Source organism: Halichoerus grypus, chromosome 6, assembly GCF_964656455.1.
Source record: "Halichoerus grypus chromosome 6, mHalGry1.hap1.1, whole genome shotgun sequence".
Classification (NCBI taxonomy): domain Eukaryota; kingdom Metazoa; phylum Chordata; class Mammalia; order Carnivora; family Phocidae; genus Halichoerus; species Halichoerus grypus.
The window spans coordinates 53,035,186-53,056,172 of NC_135717.1; the positions used below are offsets into that span (position 1 = coordinate 53,035,186).

General features: G+C 39.8%; 1 long non-coding RNA gene across 2 annotated transcripts in view; it reads left to right on the top strand.

The window, feature by feature from the left end:
- Positions 1 to 20,987, top strand: part of LOC144382321 (uncharacterized) — a 53,210-nt gene that overhangs the window by 30,100 nt on the left and 2,123 nt on the right. For both annotated transcript variants that reach the window (XR_013448998.1, XR_013448999.1), the window contains one exon: positions 11,405 to 11,477. This is a non-coding gene — a long non-coding RNA (uncharacterized LOC144382321). The remainder of the gene's footprint in view (positions 1 to 11,404; positions 11,478 to 20,987) is intronic.

Sequence of the window (20,987 nt, forward strand, 5' to 3'; positions counted from 1 at the left end):
GGAGGAGACTTAACTGCATATTGCAAAATGAAAGAAGCCAATCTGAAAAAGCTACATAGTGCATGATTCCAACTATGTGACATTCTTGGAAAGGCAAAACTATGGAGAAAATAATATCAGTTGTTTCTAGGGATCAGAAGGTGGGAGGAAAGAATGACTAGGTGAAGCACAGGGATTCTTAGGACAATGAAACTATGATACTGTAATGGTGTATGTATGTCATTATACATTTGTCAAAACCCATAGAATATACAACACAAAGTGTGAACCCTACTGTAAATTTGGACTTTAGATAATCATAATCTATCAATATTGGCTCATCAGTTCTGACAAATGCACTATACTAATGCAAGGTGTTAACAATGGAGGAAATGGGGCAGAAGTGAGAGGGGGTATCTGGGAACTCCGTACGTTCTGCTCATTTTTCTATAAACCTAAAACTGCCCTAAAAAGAAAGAAAGTCTATTATTTTACATATGTATACATATTTTTTTACGTAAACTACACCCAGCGTGGGGCTTGAACTCACGACCCCAAGATCAAGAGTCTCATGCTCTATGGACTGAGCCAGCCAGGCGCCCTAATCTATTATTTAAAAAGAAATAAAGAAAAAATAAAGAGAGAAGAGGCTATTTAATAAAAAGCCAAGTCCATGAGGAGAGTCGTAGTGAAGGAAGTGATGTTTACACATGTGTATATGTTAATCAAAACTCATTTAACCATACACTTAAGATCTATACATTTAACTGCATGTAAATTTTATCTCAATAAAAAATCAACTCTGTATTATTATCTGTGCTTAATTTGGCTGTAGTCAACTAAATATATGATGCAACACTGAAAAATTTAAAGGAAGCAGGACTCAGCTATAAATAAGTGTTCTTGACCTTGAAGAGATGCTGCAGTGTTCTTGAGCGTCATGAATAGGTAGAGAATGGCTCTCTCAAATGTATTTCCTTGTGTGGCTAGTCTTCTTTCAGGTTAGTGAATATGTTGAGGGGAAAATTTTAGCTCCAGCTCTCATTCCTCTGTGGCTTTTTTCTGATGCCTCATTATATCTTTTCTTTTGGATTTAATCAGAAGGGAATTGCCACTTCAGGTTTGAGCCCACACGTGGCAGAAGTCTTGGTAGAGAAGCATTGGTGTGAACTTGAACTCTTGAAGGAAGTGAGGGGTCTGCTTAGGCAGAGAAATTGGGATTCACAGCAGCAGGAGTGGCCATGATTTACTGGTGAATGCTAGTGAACAAGAAAGAGGCAGAGCTGACCTGACTCAACAAGAGAAGGGTTGTATTCAGGATCCATGAGAGATAAGTACTTAAACATAAGAATGAGAAATGGATTTGTTTGAGTGGCTGTGATGGTTAATTTTATATTGGCCAGGCTATGGCGCCCAGTTGTTTGGTCAAACATGTTTAGAGGTTGTTTGTTCAATGACACTAGCATTTAAATTAGTAGAGTTTTGAGTCAAACAGTTACTCTCTGTAATAATGTGGGCCTCGCCCAATCAGATGAGGGTCTTAAGAGAAAATGGCTGAGATTCCCCAAAGAGGAAGAAATTCTACCTCTAGGCTGCCTTTGCATCAGGACTGCAACATCGGGGCGCCTGGGTGGCTCATTTGGTTGAGCGTCTGACTCTTGATTTTGGCTCAGCTTGTAATTGCACAATTGTGGGATAGAGCCCCGCATTGGACTCTGTGCTCAGCATGGAGTCTGCTTGAGATTCTCTCTCTCCCTCTGCCTTTGCCCCTCCCTCCACTCGTGTTCTGTCTCTCAAAATTAATAAATAAAATCTTAAAAAAAAAAAAAACCTGCAACATCAACTCTTCTTGGGTGCCATCCTGCTGGCCTGCTCTGCGGATTTTGGACTTGGCAGCCTCCACAATTGCATGAGCCAATTCTTTAAAACCAATCTCTCTGTATATTCATATAGACGGTTGGTTCTGTTTCTCTGGAGAACCCAGACTAATACAATGTCTAATAGTCCACTGCCAGCTCTGAATTCCTCTTGCCTTCTTCTGCCCTCAACCCGAATCCACTTCTAGCTAATTCTCAATTTGTGGAGAAATAGAAAATTTACATTGAGATATTGTTTATGTGAAGTTGATAGGGCATTATATATCTTTTTAACAATGATAATGCCTTCGGGCTAAAAGGTTGGTGGATTGTACCATACGTAGGCATCTGATTATCCATACATCAGTATGTGTTTTCACTTATTTGAGTTTTGGTTGGAGTCTCTTTCTGGATGTCAGTGTCTGCCAGCTGCAGATAGGGGGTGCTGACAGCAGCAGGCTAAGTCTTTGTGGTCCTGTAATAAATAGATCTTCTCAGTCCCTGGGTAGTACATTAAGAACCCAGGTCTGGGGGCGCCTGGGTGGCTCAGTTGGTTAAGAAACTGCCTTCGGCTCAGGTCATGATCCTGGAGTCCCGGGATCGAGTCCCGCATCGGGCTCCCTGCTCAGCAGGGAGTCTGCTTCTCCCTCTCCCGCTCCCCGCTCTTGTGCTCTCTCTCTCTCAAATAAATAAATAAAATCTTTAAAAAAAAAAAAAAAAAAAAAAAAAAGAACCCAGGTCTGCTAGTTCCAGACATAGTCCACTGCTCTCAACCAGACATCTCATGTGGTGATTCCCCCAAAACCCGAATACTTACAAGCCTGCTTGCTGCTTTCAGGCAGACTTCCCTACTGTCCCTTACACGGGCCTGGTTTATACAACTGGGCTTCTCCCCTCGTTCCTTATTTGCACTCTAGTAATCTGGTAGTTCTGGAACCATGCCACAAAACAAGACCAATTTGGCTGGGCTCTGATCCCCTGTCTAGTTTATGTTGGCTCCTATACCCCTGGGTATCTGACACTGCTCACCCCACTCTAAGTCTCGTTCAACCTGGATAAACTTCTCTCGAACTTTGATTTCTGGTTCTGCTTGACTGTGTGTGTTACCACCCCTCAGTGACCATCAATGCTGTGTCCTTGCTGGATAAGACCTCCTGGGTGGATCCAACTTGAACTGGACCCAAGTTTTTCTTGCTTCAGTGGACACTGTGACAAGCATTTAGGGACCCACTATTGTTCCTGGGTTGGTGTATTGTGAATCTAGTCCCATTGGCTCCAGTTTATTCCCTGGTTCCTGCCTGTTAGCCTTTGGGGGCCCAACACGCTTTACGTTTTGGCCTGTAAGGGTTATAATAGAGTAGTCCAATCATACCACGTGGAAGACAGGCAAATAAGGATATTTTAAGTAGGACAGTGATATGATGAAAGTGGTATTTTAGGATAATTAATCTCTTAGTGTTATGCAGGACAGATTGGAAGCAAGGGAGACTGGCTAGCATGTTAATCTATTAATTTGGAGATGTGATGTTTAAGATTAGGCCTAGAGTGGTAGTGAATATAAGAAGAAGTAAAGAATCTTAACACCTAATGCCAATAAAATGCTATTTGCATAAAGATGTTCACTGCAGAATAATTTATAACAGCAAAAACTTGCAATGACCAAATATCCATTGCAGGGGAATGATGTAAGTAAATTTTGGTTGTAGCCCACTTCATGAAATGCTATATAGCTAACTAAATAAACTGTTAAGAAGGCTATTAATCAAAATGTGAAAGTGCCTATGATGTAATAGAAAAAAAAAAGCAGGATACTAGAAATGCAAACTGGTGCAGCCACTGTGAGAAACAGTGTGGAGTTTCCTCAAAAAATTAAAAATAGAATTACCATATGATCCAGTAATTCCACTAGTAAGTATTTACCCAAAGAATACCAAAACACTAATTTGGGAAAAGATACTTGTACCCCTGTGTTTATTGCAGTATTATTTCCAATGGCCAAATTACAGAAGCTGCCCAAGTGTCCATTGATAGATGAACCGATAAAGAGCATGTGGTATATACATGCAATGGAATATTACTTGGCCATAAAAAGGATGACATCTTGCCATTTGCAACAACATGGATGGATCTAGAGGATATAATGCTAAGTGAAATAAGTCAGAGAAAGACAAATGCCATATAATTTTACTCATATGTGGAATTTAAGAAACAAAACAAACAAACAAACAAAAGAGACAAACCAAAAAACAGACTCTTAAATGTAGTAGAGCAAACTGATGGTTACCAGAGGGGAGGTGGGGGGGGAATGAAGGAAATAGGTGAAGGGAATTAAAGAGTACCCTTACCTTAATGAGCACTGAGTAATGTACAGAATTGTTGAATCACTATATTGTATACCTGAAACGAATAGAACACTGTATGTTAATTATACTGGAATTAAAATTTTAAAATGGGTACAAAATATGCACACAATTATTACAAAGTCTGTAAATATGCGTATAAAATATGTACATAAGTTGTATGACATGGTAACAATGATGGTGGTAGAGTTGGAATTATGTATGCTTTCATTTCTCTATTTTCCAAATTTCTATAACATGGTTATATTAGTTTTAAAGATTCTATAATTCCAGCTTCCTATTGAGACTAATTCTTTCTCTCATTTAAATGATTATTTTGACAAATCTATTGGTGTTCTCATGTCTCCCAGGTCCTGGAATGAGCCTTGAGTGAGTAGAAGCCTAGCCATTTTGAGAAAGTTGTCATTTCATTATCAAAAGCGGTTTTGGCCATTGATGAAAAATAAAAACAAAGAAGCAACAACAACAAAAATATCTTTTTCCAGACACTCCAAGGCAGACCCACTTACTGAAAATCTCTGCATTGGATTTATATTGATTTCTAGCATAGCTGGGCTCTGGCGCTCTTCTGGACGACCAGGTGGCCACAATTTGTACTCACTTTCTCTTCCTCTTTGGCCGTGATGGGAATTAGTGTTGAAATCAGTAAGCTCTAACCATTGTCTCACTGACATGGGGTTCAGCTGTGCTTTTTTGTCCTCCAATACTGTTCTTCATTTTTACCTTGAGGCAGTGGTTGGTAAGATCATAGACTTTGAACTAAGGCAAATATGGGTTCAGATTCTAGGTCTTCTGCTCATAGCTGTATGACTGTGGACAAGTTACGTAATCATGGCATGTCTTTGTTTGCTCAGGGGTGATATTACTTACCTTTGGGGATTGGTAGGTAGTTGAAGCAAGGGAAAGGAAGAGCTCTCCATAGAGCCATCACTCAGTTTTACCAAGTTGCTGCTGAGGGAGAAGGGCTCTGGCCCCTGAGTGGATCCTGTAACTTCCACTCCCCCCTTTCAGGGGAGGTCGGGGCAGGGCTGTGCTCAAAGACCTTATGTTTTTGACTCAATGGATTCTGAAATATCATCTGCATTAATGACTCTCCTGGGACATTTGGAAGTCACTATGATCTAGTGCCCAGATACTCTTAGGCAGCTACAGAATTTATTGAGGATAATAATTTCCAGAGGAGGCTGGGAAGGTGGCACTCTTTGTACACCTTAATAGTGGCAAAGATGAACAGCTAAGTGAGTAATCCAGAAATAACCTCTGAATTTATATATAATAGCTCTCTGAACCCCCCTCCTCTGAATGCTCCCTTTTGTGGTATTTATTGCTTTACCACCACCTCTTTCTGCTATGATCCTGAACCTCTATGAGGTTTCTACCTCAAATGTTAGCACCTGTTCTCTATTACACACCCCAAAGACTCACCCCAGCAATCTTATATGAAGCCCCAAACAAGTGATTGGTGAGGTTGATGTAGCCACAGCCTCTAAGAATAGTTCTAACTCTGGCCCAATGGGCGGGGCCCAGACTGAAAGATGCTTAAAGGATACTCATACACAACCCAGAGGGCAACTCCATTTCTTAGTCAAGAATACCTAGATGGGTAACTCCAGGTCTATCCTGTCTGATAGGAGGGACATTTTGGAAGAGATTAACCTGTCTGTGTCCTTAAACTGGCCAGCTACTCCTAGCACATGAGTCCAATTCTCAATGTAGATGAATTCCTGCTCTAATACATTGTGCACAGCTTAGAATGTCAAATATTTATTTCAGGATTGCATTCTGCTTTGGGAAGATATTTCTAATGCCTTTGGCTCTTGATCCCTTGCCCCACCTCCTGTTTATGGGCATATACTTGTCCCTCTGATCTCATGCTTAGCGTTGTCCTTGGGCATGAACTTTTAATTTCTCTTTACAATGACTTTGATTTACCCTTAGGATTACCTCTGCTTCTACCTCTTTGAATCAACACTTATGCCTGGTTTAATCCTTCCCTCATAACACCTGACATTACCTTCTCATGGCAGGTATTTTCACCCTAGCCCTGTTAATAGGAACCACATATAAGAAACTAACATATCAGTCTACCATCTACTGTAAGGACTATAACTCTCTGGCACTTTTCACCTCTTTTACCCCACAAAACCCGTCTAGTAACAATCAGGGGAAAGGTTTATGGAGAACAGAGTCAGAAACCATCCCGGTATGAACACTTTAAGACTGACAGGGTACTGGGGTGCCTGGGTGGCTCAGTCGTTAAGCGTCTGCCTTCGGCTCAGGTCATGATCCCAGGGTCCTGGGATCAAGCCCCGCATTGGGCTCCCTGCTCGGCAGAGAGCCTGCTTCTCCCTCTCCCACCCCCCTGCTTGTGTTCCCTCTCTTGCTGTCTCTCTCTCTGTCAGATAAATAAAATCTTAAAAAAAAAAAAAAAAAAAGACTGACAGGGTACAGCAAAAAGAGGTGTGGCGTGCAATTGGGAAGCTGTAAATAATACATTCATCTAACTGTCTTGCTCATGGACTCTGATATCTGCACTTTGTTACCTATGTTTCTTCTCTATCTGTCTGTTCCTGACTCTAACCTGTTTCCTCTTGGCTGAATCCATTAACTTGTTGGCTGTTCTTCTTGATTTACCTCTTCCATGTTTCATTTTGACAATAGCCCTTATTCTCTGTCCCTTACCTGTCCTCCATCCTGCCTCTCCAGTGTGGAATGATCAGGTCCTCCTCTACCAACTGCTACTCTTTTCCTTGTTTCAGGGTCTAGTTCTAATTGAAAACCTCACCAGAATTGACTAGAGCACCCCACTCCTGAGCACCCCAGCTCCATCCCATCAACAACAGATACCTTTGAATAGGATTAATACCCCCTATGGGGAATTTAGAAGAAAAGTGGTTAAGTTATAGGAGGAGGGGTTGGGTGAAGCCAGGAAGAGCCATGGAGGGAGAGGAAGAATTGTAAGGTTATTCAGGTAATATTTGGGGGATAAAACATTTGAAATAATGAAGACAATGGTAAATGGAATTCTCTGAGAACAAAAGTAAAGTATGTGTAGGTGAGAGCTAAACATAGGAAAAGAAAATGGGTGTAATATTCAGAGGGGAGGTGTGGCAGGAGTGAGCACTGGGAAGGTGAGATACAGGGCCATTCCAAGATGAAATGATAAGGGTGGGCAACTAAAACATTAAGCAGATGGCTCCCATTAAAGGGCACGGTCATAGTTCTTATCTTGAAGAAAGGGATATTCTAAAGTTTATTTATTTATTTATTTTAGTAATCTCTACACCCAATGTGGGGCTCGAACTCACAACCCTGAGATCAGAAGTCACATGCTCTTCTGACTGAACTAGGCAGATGCCCCAAGAAAGGGATATTCTAAAAGATGGCTTAAATAAGCACAAAAATAACCATACAACAGGGCAGACTGTTAACCACAACCAGAAAAGTACAAATAAAAGGTAAGGGGGTATAGAGGAAAGGATGCCGTGGCAGTCAACACTTAGTGCTGTGCCTGTATGGAATATATACTCAACAACACCATTTCAGGAGAAAAGCTGACATTGGAAAGGGTACACATGTGCTTTTGAAATTGCGTAGCTGATGTTTAATTCTCTACTAGTGTTTCTCAACAATGGATGCACATAAGAATCCCCTGGGAAACTTTTAGAATCACTGATATCCAGACTCCACATTCAGAGATTCTGGGTTAATGGGTCTGGAGTAAGGCCTGGGCATTAGTATTTTTCTAAAGCTCCCAGATGATTCTAATGGTCAGCCAGGGTGAGAAACCTCTGGTCTATGTGTATATTTTTTTTCTTTTGAAAGATTAAGGGGCTTAGAATCAAAGGATAGAAACACAAATTTGGGAAATAGGAGGCACAGATTCTAGATTTAGCACTAATGCCTATTAATACATCTTGGGTAATTTCCTGTCAGGGGCGCCTGGGTGGCTCAGTTAGTTGAGTGTCTGACTCTTGATTTTGGCTCAGGTCATGATCTCAGGGTCATGAGATTAAGAGTCCAGCATTGGGCTCAGGTGCTGCTCAGTATGGAGTCTGCTTGTCCCTCTCCCTCCCCCTCTGCCCCCAGCTCGGGCTTGCTCATACACACTCTCTATCTCTCTAAAATAAATAAATAAATTTTTAAAAAAATTTTCTTTCATCAATACAATTAAAAAGTGGTATATAAACTCAGGGTAATATATTGTTTCTGTCCCTTGTCTCTCTCAGGAGTTTGGTGAATTAAACTTGGGGATTTTTCAGTAGGCAGTTACTATGTAAATACATTTAAATACTATAATCAATCAAAGGAAAATCGTGTATTTTTTTTTTTTTTTTTTTTTTTACTTTTTAAAAATTGAGGTTGGGGCACCTGGGTGGCTCAGTTGGTTACGCATCTGCCTTTGGTTCAGGTCATGATCCCAGGCTCCTGGGATCGAGTCCCACATCGGGATCCCTGCTCAGTGGGGAGTCTGCTTCTCCCTCTGCCCCTAACCCCTGCTCATGCTCTCTCTCTCTCACTTCACCTCTCTCTCTCTCAAATAAATAAATCTTTTAAAAAATGAGGTATAATTGACATATGACAGTTCCAGGTGTATCATGTTATTTTTGGTAACAAAAATCTATTATGGTTGAGTCCATTTATCATATTAATTTATGTATTTTGACATCCGTCATCTCATTTGTTTCTCTCAAAATCTTTGCCGGTTAAGTATTATCTTTATTTTGCAAATGACTGACCTACAGTCACATCTCCTTATGTGGCAAAGCCACTCTCTATTTTTCTTTCTTCAGTCTTAGGTATCTTTCTAAATCTTTGTTGACATGGTATATTTTACAATGAGTCAGTAGCATTGGTTTTAATGTAAAGAGTAAAAACTATAGCCCTATTCAACCAATTGCCTAACTGATAGGATGATGGAATGGAAATAAAATATATTGTGGATAATTAAGTCAGGAGAAATTGGCATTTGCCATTGGCTGTTGCTAAGCAGATTAAAAAGACAAAAAACAGTAACAAACTACAATAAACTATTCAGGTTTTAGCATCATAACTGCTAAATAAATGTTGAAAGAATTAATAAATGAATGGGTGAGTTTTAAAATACTTGTGGAAATGACCATAACGATACATAAAATCATTGAATACTTACATATGCCATGCACTATGTTTAGCCCTTTACATGAATTATCTCTCCCTCTCTCTCTCTCTTTTTTAAGATTTTAAGTAATATCTACACCCAGTGTGGGGCTTGAACCCACAAGTCCAAGATCCAGGGTTGCATGCTTCACTGACTGGTGCCCCTGTGTTATCTCTTTTTAATCAACACTAATTCTTTTAGGTTGTTATTATTATTATTCCTCATTTGGCAGATGAAGAAACTGAAGTCCAGAAACAGATTAATTATAGTGCTCATGCTCTGTCCCTTAGCTAGGGTCCCCAACGTCCTTAGCTACCGAATTTCCTAACGCAATTGCCTGACCCTACTGTTCCTTGAGCAAGCCAGGCCCAAGCGCATCTATTTGTCTATTCTGTTTGTGGTGCCACCTGCTGGAGATGGGACCTGCTCTTGTTACCTTTCCCAACCACTATCTCTTCCAGCCATTTCTAGTAGACTTCCTGTTCCTGTCCGCACTGCTTGCCGGGGAACCTCTTCAGCCTTAAGTGGGGACAGGAATACGTGGCCACAGGGCTGATAATTTCATACATAACATGGAGACTCTGGCCCAGGGCATGGATTCCAGTCCTCTGGATTCTGCCTTTTGGCTCTCATCTCTTTGGTCTTACCCTTGTCAGCCACAACAAAAACCTGTGCCTCCTCTGTCCAGCCATTCTGCAGTTTATTGATTCTGTGGAAGCCATCAATTATAAGGTGCACCATTAAGAGAAATTTACTATTAAGAAAAATAAACACACCCAAATATTATTTTATTTTTATTTATTTATTTTTTTAGAGAGGGGGTGAGGGGGGTTGTGCAGAGGGAGAGGGAGAGCGAGAATCTTAAGCAGCTTGCACATCCAGGGCACAGCTGGATGCAGGGCTTGATCTCACAACCCTGAGATCATGACCTGAGCCCAAATCAAAAGTCGGACACTTAAGTGACCAAGCCACCCAGGCACCCCATAAACACACCCAATTATAATGACATGATGTCACCAATTGAGAGATGCATCCCTGTTTCAGAGAAGTTAAAATGTGTAAAAAAAAAAAAAAGCATCTTAAAATTGATGAAATAGAGTATATGAATGTGTTCTGAATGATTTTTCTGACACTTAGAGGCTGTTCATAACCAGCTTTTCTCATGACCACTGCTATTGCCAACTTGCAATGTTTGTCCCTTGTTTTAGATGCTGTGAACTGTAGCAGCTTTTGTCACAAAGAGGGCTTTCCTCGAAAAATTGGTGAAGTGTGTATATTTTGGGGTGTGGTGGTTCATACAGGAGAAGAGAATGGTAGAGCGTGCTAAGGAATGGATGCAATCAGAATGTGGGATATACCAGATGATAGGGAGTTCAGGGAGGTTCTAGAAGTATCTCTTTTACCACTTCATGATGTGTAATATTTCCATCCCCCCAAAAAAGTTCCTTCCTGCCCCTTTGTAGTCAGTTGCCAGTCCAAACCCCAGCTCCTGGCAGTCACTAATCTGCTATAACTATAGTTTTAACTTTTTAAGAATTCCTGTGCATGGAGGGGCACCTGGGTGGCTCAGTTGGTTAAGCATCTGACTCTTGATCTCAGCTCAGGTCTTGATATCAGGATGACTTGATCTCAGGGTTGTGACTTCAAGCCCCACATTGGTGTCCATGCTGGGCGTGGAGGCTACTTAAAAAAAAAAAGATTTCATGTGCATGGAATCATGCGGTGTATGGTATTTTGTGTCCAAGATATTTCACTTAGCATAATGTTTTGAAACTTTTTCATGTCGTTGCATGTCTCAGCTGTTAATTCCCTTTTATTGCAGAATAGGACTCCTTTGAATGGATTGTACCGCAATTTATTTATCCATTTATCAGTTGGTATACATTTGGGTTGTGCCCCAACCCAACAGGGGCACAATTCAGTCTTTCACCATTTAATATGATATTAGCTATAGGTTTTTTGTAAATGCTCTTTTTCCGAGTTTGCTGTCTTCTGCTGTGGGTGTTGGATTTTGTAAAATGCTTTTTTCCTCTGTCACTTAATATAGTCACATGCTTTTTCTTCTTTAGCCTATTGATATGGTGGATGACATTGATTGATTTCTGGATGTTGAACCACACCCTTGCATACCACTTCATTAAGGTATGTAATTCTTTTTATACATGGTTGGATTGAATTTGCTAACATTTTGTTAAGGAATTTTGCATCTTAAGTTTATGAGACATGTTGGTTTGTTGTTTTCTTTTTCTGTACTGTCTTTGGTTTTGGTATCAGGGGAATGCTGGCCTCATAAAATGAGTTGGGAAGTGTCACCTCCTTTTCCATTCTCTGAAAGAAACTGTCCAAAATTTGTGTTAATGCTTCTTTAAATATTTGGTAGCTTCTCTTGTGAATCTATCAGGGCCTGCAGATTTCTGTTTATATCCCACAGATTTTTATACCCTGTGCTCTGTTTTTCATTCAGTTCAAAATACTATCTAATTTCCCTTGTGATTTCATCTTTGATTCTATGGGTTATTTATAAGGGTGTTTAATTTCCAGTATTTGGGGATTTTTCTAGATGTCTTTCTGTTATTGATTACTAGTTTAGTTTGTTATCAGAAAACATACAGTACATGGTTTTAATATTTTTAAATTTATTGAGACTTGTTTAATGTCCCAGAATATGATCTGTTTTAGTGCGTATTCCAAATGGACTTTAAAAGAACATGTATGTAGGGGCACCTGGCTGGCTCACTTGGTAGAGCATGTGACTCTTGATCTTGGGGTTATGAGTTCAACCTCCATGTTGTGTGGAGAGCTCACTTTAAAAAAATAAATAGGGGTACCTGGGTGGTTCAGTCGTTAAGTATCTGCCTTTGGCTCAAGTCATGATCCCAGGGTCCTGGGATCGAGCCCCACATTGGGCTCCCTTCTCTTCGGGAAGCCTGCTTCTCCCTCTCCCACTCTCCCTGCTTGTGTTCACTCCCTCGCTGTGTCTCTCTCTGTCAAATAAATAAATAAAATCTTTAAAAAAAATAAAAATAATAAAAATAAAAAATAAATAAAAGAGCACATATGCATTCTGAAGTTCAGGGTAGATTGTTCTATAAATTTTAATTAGCTCATGTTAGTTTTGATAGTGTTCAAGCCTACTGTATTCTTAATGATTTTCTGTCCATTTATTCTATCAATTCCTGATAGTAATGTATGGAAATCTCTACCTATAATTTTGGACTTGTTTACTTCTTTCAATTCTAACAGTTTTTGCTTCATGTATTTTGATGCTATGTTATTAAATACATACACATTTAGGATTGCCTATCCTCTTGTTACTTCAACATCTTTATCATTATAAAATCTCTCTTGCTCCTTAATAATATTCCTTATTCCAAAGTTTACTTTGTCTGATATTAGCCACTCCCAATTCTTTTTTATTAATGGCAGCATGCATATATCCTTTCCCATCCTTTTATCTTTAACTTATTTGTGTTTTTATATTTAAATTAGGATTCTTGTGGATATCATATAGTTGGGTCTTTTTTTTTTTTTTTAATCCACCTGATAATATCTGCTTTTCAATTATACTGTTTAGGCAATTTATATTTAATGCAATTATTGATTTAAATAGTTTGTTACCTTTCTTTTATTTTTTTAAATTTTATTTATTTATTTTTTAAAGATTTTATTTATTTATTTGACAGAGAGAGACACAGCAAAAGAGGGAACACAAGCAGGGGGAGTGGGAGATGGAGAAGCAGGCTTCCTGCTGAGCAGGGCACCCAATGAGGGGCTCGATCCCAGGACCCTGGGATCATGACCTGAGCCGAAGGCAGATGCTTAACAACTGAGCCACCCAGGCGCCCCAGTTTGTTACCTTTCTTTTAAAGAGATTAAACAATTAGGAAAAATCTTTTATATTTTATCCACATATTTAGCATTTCCATACTATTTTTAGTCCTTTTGCAACATTTTTCTTCCATATGAAGAACCTCAACATTTCTTTTTTTATTTTTTATTTATTTATATATATATATTTTTAAAGTTTTTATTTATTTATTTATAAGAGACAGAGAGAGGGAGAGGCAGAGGGAGAAGCAGGCTCCCTGCTGAGCAGGGAGCCCGATGCGGGACTCGATCTCATGACCCTGGGTTCATGACCTGAGCCAAAGGCAGACGCTTAACCATCTGAGCCACCCAGGCGCCCAACATTTCTTTTTTTTAAAGATTTATTTGTTGTAGAGAGGGGGAAAGGGGTGGACAGGGAGGGAGAGGGACAGACTTGGTCCTGAGCACTGAGCCCCATGTGGGGCTCTATCTCAGGACCCTGAGATCATGACCTGAGCTGAAACCAAGAGTCGGATGCTTAACCAAATGCGCCACTCAGGTGCCCCAAGAACTTCAACATTTCTTGTAGCACAGACTTGCTGATGAATCCTTTCAACATTTTTTGTCTAAAAAATTTTTTTTAGTTCATTTCCATTTTTAATGGATATTTTTGCTGAGTGTAGAATTCTAGGTTGGCAGTTTTTTCTTTCAGTACTTTAAAAATGTCACTCCTTTGTCTTCTAGCTTGTGTCATTTCTTTTTTTTTTTTAAGATTTTATTTATTTGAGAGAGAGAGAGAGCACAAGCAGGGGGGAGGGGCAGAGGGAGAGGGAGAAGCAGACTACCCACTGAACAGGGAGCCTGATGTGGGGCTCAATCCCAGGACCCCGGGATCATGACCTGAGCTGAAGGCAGATGCTTAACAGACTGAGCCACCTAGGCACCCCTAGTTTGTGTCATTTCTAATAGGAACTCTAGTCATTCTTTCCTTTGTTCCTCTTTACAAAATGACTTTTGGGCGGGCAGCTTTAAACATATTCCTTTATCACTGTGTCTCACAAATTTGATTATGATGTGCTTTGGTATAGTTTTCTGTTGGGTTCATGAGCTTTTCTGATCTGTCTGTTTTCTAGTTTTCATCAAATTTGGAAAAATTTTGGCCATTGCTTCTTGAAATATCAACCCCCCCATGTGTCCCGCCCCCCCGCCCCGTGCAACCTCTGACTTCCTGGGGCTCCAATTACAGACACCTTAGATTGCTTGATATTGTTCCACTGGTCACTCATGCTATATATATATTTTTTTCATTTCATTTCAGATATTGTGTTTTTCATCTCTCGAAGTTCTATTTGGTCTTGTTTTCTTCCCTTTCCCTCTTTGTTATGTTTACGTTTTCCTTTGCATTCCTGAGTATCTGGAGCATATTTATAATACTGGTTTAGAAGCTTTCCTAGTTCATCATCTCTGTCATTTCTAGGTTTATTTATATTGATTGACTTTTCTCCTGGTTATGGATTATATTTTCTGCATGTCTGGTAATTTTGTTTGGATCTCGGGACACTGGATTTTTATGTTTTGGGGTGTGGGATTTTGTTGTATTCCTTCAAAAATATTGGCCTTTTATCTGACAGGCAGTTATGTTAGCTGGAATCAGTTTGATCCTTTTGAGGCTTGCTTTTCTGCTTTGCTAGGGTGAATCAAAGCAGTCTTCAGACTAGGATAATTTAGCACCACTACTTGGGTGATTCCCTTCTGAAGACTTCATCTTATGTCTGGAAAATGCCCATCCCTATACGAGCTCTGGGCATTGTATGTCCCACTGCTTTATGTTGGTTCTTTACTCAGTCTTGGGAATTTCATCCAAATATATGCAGATCAGAGGGCGCCTGGGTGGCTCAGTTGGTTAAGTGTCTGCTTTCAGCTCAGGTCATGATCCTAGGGTCCTGGGATCGAGTCCTGCGTCTGGCTCCCTGCTCAGTGGGAAGCCTGCTTCTTCCTCTCCCTCTACCTGCTACTCCACCTGCTTGTGCTCTCTCTCTGTCTGTCAAATAAATAAATAAAAATTCTTTAAAAAACAAAAAACAATAAAGAAATATATGCAGATCAGGATTCAGCCAATTTTTTTGAAGGGTCTCCTCTGCAGATTTCTTGAGAGCTCCCCCTGGACACCTTTTTCCTCTCTAGTACTCTGCCCCCAAAAGTAGCTTCCTCAATCTGCCAGCACTTTTCCCTCAACTCAGTGAGACAACTGGGTGATATTTAGATTTCCTATATCTGCGTTGTATCCTGGAAACTGCCTCCATGTAGTAATCCTGGGCTAAGGCTCACCTCATTTGTTTTCCTTCTCTTAGGAATCCTAGCCCTTTGTTGCGTGTTGTCCAATGTCTGAAAAATAGTTAAGTTTCATATATCTTGCCTGTTTTTCTAGTTGTTTATGGTGGGACAGCAGTTTCTATAGCAGTTAGTCCTTCAGGCCAAAAGCAACTGTCCACTATACTTTTCTACCACTTTTGTGACTATTATTGGAAATGTATGCTTCTCTATGATCTTCAAGGTCATTATCTCCTGTTACAAAAACCCTGCTCCATATTATAAGTGAAACATGGAACTTATATATTACCTTTCGAAAGTTGATATTTGCGCCGAATGTACAAAAGCAATAGCAAGTTTGCTGATGCATTGGCAGGAACCAAAGCAGTATCACTGAATTGCACAGGGAGTCCTATTCATCATCTGCCTGCAATCACACACACAAAAGCCAGTTTCACTCAAGAAATGTTCTTAAACAAAGTAAAAATTAATTTTACCAACTCTTGACGCATGAGTAGGCATGTTTTTAATACTCTGTGTGATGGAACGGGAAGTACACATAGCAGTTCTGCTGCATACTGAAGTATGATGGTTGGCTTCAGGAACAGTGCTGTGTAATTGTTTGAATTGCAAGCTGAACTAGCCCTTTTCTTCGTGGGGCACTACTTTTACTTAAAGGAACAACCAGTGGACAAACACGGTTATTCAGATTTGGGTATTTGGCGGATGTTTTCTTGCAAATAAACAAAGTGAGCCTGTCTCTTAGAGAAAACAACTGACAATATTTGTTGCTGTTGATAAAATATGAGCTTTCGGTGAAAATTAGCATTTTACAATTAGTAAATTGTGTCTGCCACCATGAGCTTAATAGCTTCCCAATAATTAAAAGACTTTTCTGATGAGATTCAGGGGGTGATATTAACGGATGTGATTTTATTTTATTTTTTTTAAAGATTTTGTTTCTTTATTTGACAGAGACACAGCAAGAGAGGGAACACAAGCTGGGGCTGTGAGCCAGAAAGTTTGAATTATCTGTTATTTATTTATTTTATTTTTTAATTTTTTATATTATTTATTTATTTATTTATTTGACAGAGAGAGAGCAAGAGGAGGGACACAGGCAGGGGGAGTGGGAGAGGGAGAAGCAGGCTCCCTGCCAAGCAGGGAACCTGATGCAGGACTTGAACCCAGGACCCTGGGATCATGACCTGAGCCGAAGGCAGACGCTTAACTGACTGAGCCACCCAGGCGCCCGTGAATAATCTGTTCTTTAAAGATTGCATGCAGTGAAAACTTCAGGATCTGGTTCTTTTTGAATGGGGGATCTATAATCACCTTTTCTTTCTGCTGTAATTGCTTATTTCAGTTTTATACTTTCAGTTGAACAATTCTCGTAAGTTTTTGTTAGGAAATCATATCTTTTAGGTTTTTTAATCTATTGCCATTGTGTTGCAGGTAGTATTACTCACATTTCCTTTAATGCTTTTTGTACTCTAGGTTATTTCTCCTTTCTTATTCCTAATCTTGAATTTTTTTCTCCTGAACCCACTCTTTATTTCATTCAGTGCCCACATCCCACTAATAAAACAGTACAAAAGCTTTGGGATGAAGGGAATACAAGGCGAGACCACAGCAGACAAGCACTGTCCAGGAAGACAGAAAGGGGACTGATGGGTGTGTGGGCTGTCCCTCTCGTTTGATCGCTGCGAAAGTTCCAGACAAAGAGACGTCAGTGGGGATTGCCAGCTGGTCTCTCAGCCTAGGCTTCACAGGGCCGTTGTTTGTAGATCCACCAGGATCCAAGCATTTCTTCTCAAATTTTAACATCCTTAACTTCAGTTTTGCATGTGTTACCAGATTTGGATCAGCCTTTGGGGTAACTGGCTAACCCTATTCACAGAAATGGCTGATGTGAAAGCTAGAATGCCAATTTAATAGTTTCCTAACAAATGAACCTGAACACCTGTGTCTGCTGATCAATGCATTGCTTTCTTTTGCATGCAAGTGTTTATGGTCTCCTAGATACTGCTCCTGGAGATGCATCTGTAAGGGAATGAGGAAGGCAGGGTTTGGCAGAGAGCCTTGCAACTCAGACCACCTGTGACCCCATGGAGAGCTCTGCAGTGAGAATGACCCTTTGAGATGCTCAAAGTTGAGGCAATGAGCTGGACTTTGGAATCCCCACATCACTCGGTCATTGGTCATGGACACCGCCTGGGAGAGCCTGTAACCATGGAGGACACAGGTCCATGCAGCCTGGGGCTTCGCCCAGTGAGGGATGTGCGCCTCCTACTCCCAGCTGATGGGGGATGGGTGCCTGGGTCCTAAAGAGAGGTCCTAGGCAGAACAACACCACAGCATTCACTATAAACACATTGGTTGTAAGATACATCCTGAATTCAGAAACATTAACTGTGAAGAAAGTGCACCTTAAAATAAGGGTGGAAATATGTTGTAAAGATTCAGTAGTGTTTTTTGGTATAGAGATGCAAGCTGGACTCCACGATGAATCCAAGTAGAGAATTGGAAATCCAGAGGGTCTCAGGGATTATTCTCCGTTGTCTGTCATTTATGATTTTTTTTTTGAAAATCTATCTTTCTCTTCCTTCTTGATATTCCAACTTTCTTCGCTGAAGAGTTTAGCAAAGCCCACATAGGAAGTGGATGATGGCCAGCACTGTGCTGGTGAATATATAAACTGGCTCTCTGGTGGAAAAGAAGTGTGCATATATATTCATGTAATTACCTACTGATATCCTTACCGATATAAAGCATATGGAGGACACAACATTAGGTAATAATTAATAATAATAATTATTAGGTAATAGTGAATACAATATTTTTTTGCTGTGAGTTCCATATAGCCAGCTGATTCTCACAGAATGCTTTAATTGATTTTTGCAGAACTCTTGTATCCCCAGCTAACCTGTGGTTATAAAGGATGAATGAGTCTAGCTCTGACATGAATGCTAGTTAATATTTTTGCCTAAATTAATGAATAAGGCAAAAGTGAAACAACAAAGATACACATTAGAACTTCATTTGTTTGTCATGTGAGATGACTTCTTTATTGAATCAGATAATAGTTCTTGAATCCTGGAAGAATATCTCCCTCAGTCTTTTTCCTCTTTACTTACTAGGCAACAGCTGCAGACACAACACTTTTAAATTTCATTTGTTATCAGTTGTTTTTGACAGGCGAGAGATTTTGCTCCTCAGGGGACGTTTGGCAATGTCCAGAGACATTTTTGCCTGTCATAACTATAGAAGGAGGGTGTTACTGGCATCTAATAGATAAATAGATGCCAAACATCTCTCTCCCTAAAAAGAATTATCTGCTCCAAAGTTGAGAAACCCTGATTTGTATTAGTAACATTTTTTTCATAACTCTTTAAAGTTTAGACAATCAACAAAATAATAAATCAAGTCCAGATTTGTAGCGGTTGCCAATTTCGGTGGTGTAAATATTCCCACTGTGGCTGATTGAATCTACCAATATGACATTTCACAAGTGTGGAGTTGTTGAAAAATGTGCGGTAGCACGTCACGTGGAATTTCCACCACAAAGAGGCAATAGTTAAAACTAACTGCAAGAGTATAAATTATAGTAAAATGTAATAACATGATTGTATGTAATAGGTTCTGTGTATTTATTACCTGTATTTATAAAGCACTTATGTAAATAAACATTTAACTTTTAATAATGGCGTGCTTAACAGCTGACTCATAAAATTCTTAAAGATTTAGCAGTTTGCTCTTGCAGGTGAGTAAAGACTGGTCTGGCTCCAGCTTGCTACTGAAATGGCTATCCACCACTCGAATTCACATTTATATTTCCTGCATCTTAGAAAGATTGACCCGGGGCGCCTAGGTGGCTCAGTCGTTGGGTATTTGCCTTTGGCTCGGGTAATGATCCCGGGGTCCTGGGATCGAGCCCCACATCGGGCTCCTTGCTCAGCAGGAAGCCTGCTTCTCCCTCTCCTGCTCCCCCTGCTTGTGTTCCCGCTTTCGCTGTGTCTCTCTCTGTCAAATAAATAAATAAAATCTTAAAAAAAGAAAAAAAAAAAGGAAGATCGACCCAATTCCAATGCCAGTTTTCCAGGGAATGGACTCTGGTTGGCCCAGATTGGGTCAGGTACCTGCCCATGGTATAGCCACACAAAGCAGGTATGTGAATGTGGCTGAATCCAAAGGCAGCCTGTCCCCTCCCATTAGGAAATTTCTGGAAGCATCACTGGGCGTGGGAGGGCACCCTCAGAGGAGTCCATAACTGTTACAAATACACAGGCACTTGCTTCCTCCTCCACTCCTGTTTATCAAGACTCCATGCAGACTGAGTTTCTGACTCATCCACTTTTTCCTCCCTGGAGAGATTTCAAAATAATGTATTAGATCAGTGGTTCTCAAACTGTGGTCCCTGGATCAACAGCAGCTGCTTCACTTGGGAGCTTGTTCAAAAGGCAAATTATTGGGCACGACTCCAGACCTCCTGACTGAGCTGTTCTGGGGATGGGGACCAGTAGTCTGGGTTTCAAAAGGTCCTCCAGGTTATTCTAAGGCAAACTGAAGAATGAGGGCCACTGTACTAGATTATCTAGCTTTAAAAAAGTTACATTCTGTTCTTTAGGACAGCAACAAAACAAACCCAGGTCATCCTGATTAAATTTGGTATTTCTTCCAGTCTTTAGAAATGACAATCTCCCTTTGGATGAGTTACTCTAGCAGAGCAATAATCTCATCAATCTTATATTGATTTTTACTCTTTCTTCTTTTAGAAAATGACTGGTCTTTTATTTCTGTGAATACTTTATTATAACCTCATCTATGCTGTTAAATCATATTTATCTTACATAAGTTAACTTTTCAGGATCTATTTCTTGATTCCCAAGCTAGCTGGTAATATCCTCAAGAGTAGGGGTGACATTTTGTATTTGGTTTAGGCCACAGAACCTAAAGTAGTATAGAGCTCGCAGAAGACACCTAAATATTGGTTGAATAATTATGAAGATTTACACAAATATTTAGTGTCCAATCCCTTGCTTTCTTTTATCGGCATTATTTAAAGTTTATCACACATAATTTCTAAAGTAGTTACCCTGGAAAAATTTATGAAGAATTTCAATAATTAAAACAGAAAATGACTGCTCTCTAGATATTTTCTCCAAATTATGGAACTTGTATCAAGTTATGGTGTGAAGAAGAAAAGAATCACCAGTGGTTACTATTGACAGATAACAAGCCAATATTTTGATATGTTTCCTTCCAATAATTTTTTTCTAAGTTTATATGCTTTTCTAATCGAAAAGTGACCATATACTAGATTTCTAGTTATATTAGTTTACTTTTTCATTAAGCACTATATCATGAACATTCTCACATAATTGAATATTTTCTGAAACATGGTTTTTAATGTTCTAGATTATTCTGTTCTTTGTATGAACTGTAAGTTATTTAACCATTCTCCCATTTAGGATATTTGGGTTGCTAACAATATTTCACTTTTTAAATAACTACTGTGATGGAATGGGATGCAGT